Raw genomic sequence first — 1989 nt, 5'->3', positions numbered from 1 at the left:
GTGGCGTAGCCGTTGCGAGCGCTACCTGCAGACACACAGAGTGGAACCAGCAGCTGATGAACCTGAATATTGCACCGTTTTCTCTAGTTATCGACTGATTGATTAATCTGATTTGGGTTTCCGGCCCCAACATGAAGGTGTTTCTAAACGTCTAAATGGTTCCCAGTTTGGGTTCAGACTGGAAGTTTTTCTCCATCTAGACTCTGAGGTGTTTAAGCAGCAGGAACTGGGCTCAGAACCAGATTCTCAGCTGGTTCTGGATGTTGGGTTCCGGAGCGACAGCAGTGGCTCTCAAACCCAAAGGCTCCATGGATCCAGTCCAGATAAGCTTCAGGTGAATCCTGCATCTTGTCCTGGATCCATAGATCGTTTAGGGTTCTGGAGGCGGAACGTCGGTTCTGCTGGTTCTGACCTGACAGCTGAACGAAAAAGATGTTCTGTCCTCTTTGTCCTCCTGCAAGGTCAGACAGGAGGGAAGCAGGAGGAGGAAGAGGAGGTGAGGGAGGGGAGGAGGTGTGTGTGGGGAACAGCTGTGACCTAGATCTGTGTGTCCACGGCGGATCTAGGACGTGATTTCTGTGTTAAATCCTGAGGACACACACACATGTTCGGGCTGACTTTCTATCCCTATGGGGACTATCACGGCGCCCCCCGGAGGCTGTGTGAAGCATCGCTCTGGAAGAGGTTCCACCCCATCTGGAGTCACTCCCAGGATTTCCCACAATGCTTTGCTACCGACCAGCTGTTGTCTGAGGCAGGTGGAGGAACATGGATGTGATATGTTCACTGCCAGCCTGGAAAACAGGAACAGATTATCCATGAAGTAAACTCTCAGCCTGGTTCTGGTTCACCAGAACCAGAACCGGATCAGATCTGGACCTGCTGGACCCCTGAAGGTCCGAGTCTCCCGAGAACCTTTAGCCGGTCGGCGGATCCTTCCATCGTTCCCACAGCTGGAGTCCGACTCTGAGCCGGTTTTGGTCACAGAGACCCAAAAGGTCACATCACAGTGAACAGAACCGGGCCAGCAGCAATACCAGAACCCTGCAGCAGAACCACTGAGCAGACTTGTCTCTGATTACCCAGAACCTCAGACTGCTTCCTCAACCCAATCAAAGATTCTGATCTTTCCAAAAGCTGCTCCAGAACCTCTGGAGTCATTCGGGTTTTAGGCCCGGTTTGATTAACTCAGAATGGAAAGATTAACTGCTGTGGCGCTGATCCGATCACACGTGCTCCCACCTGTTTCCATGGCAACACCAGATGAGGAATGGAGAGCATCTTCATCCTGAGAGCGGGACCAAACGGGTCCATCTGTGGTGACCCAGCCAATACCCCGGTACCATACCCTGCTCTGAGGTTCTGTCTGAAGGTACTGTATCTTCATCCTCAGATACTAACGGGTCTGGTTCCACTGGAGGTTCTGGTCCAGCAGGCCAAAGCCAGAACCAAGTCTGACCCAGGAAGTTCTCCCTCCAGAACCGCCTGGTCCTCAACAGGAAACCTGAGAGGAGGAACCAGAGCTGAACACTCAAAGCCTTCAGAACCAGAACCAAGTTCTGAGCCAGTTCTCCTTAGCCTGACTCCAGATTGGACCGTCCCTGTGACGACTTCAAGAAGACGGTCTTCTCCTTCTAGATCCTCCTCTAGAAGGAGCCGCTCCAACGAGGATCCGCCTCCTGACGAGAGCGGTCCAAAGGGGAACCAGCGTCCAACAGAGAGCAGACGCAGGAGCAGAACCACTGGCAGGTCCAGAAGAACCTGAGCATCTGGCTCCCTGATGGATCCACGGTTGGTTCTGATGGAAGAGCTGAAGGCAACCGGACCGAGTTCAGGTCGGATCCAGACTTCAGCAACCTGAAGACACTGAGCATTCAACTTCTTCAAACGCTTTCTCCTCCAGAACCCGTCCCCTCTTCCAGAACCCGTCCCCTCTTCCAGAACCCGTCCCCTCTTCCAGAACCCGTCCCCTCTTCCAGAACCCGTCCC

At 53.4% G+C, this 1989-nt stretch overlaps 1 protein-coding gene across 4 annotated transcripts in view; it reads right to left on the bottom strand.

Annotated features, from left to right (window-relative positions):
- Positions 1-1989, bottom strand: part of slc35a2 (solute carrier family 35 member 2) — a 27386-nt gene that overhangs the window by 18254 nt on the left and 7143 nt on the right. The window lies entirely within an intron of this gene.

This window comes from Poecilia formosa, unplaced genomic scaffold, assembly GCF_000485575.1.
Source record: "Poecilia formosa unplaced genomic scaffold, Poecilia_formosa-5.1.2 Scaffold643, whole genome shotgun sequence".
Lineage (NCBI taxonomy): Eukaryota > Metazoa > Chordata > Actinopteri > Cyprinodontiformes > Poeciliidae > Poecilia > Poecilia formosa.
The sequence above is the reverse complement of the archived record's forward strand: the minus strand, read 5'-3'. Positions and strand labels throughout refer to the sequence as shown.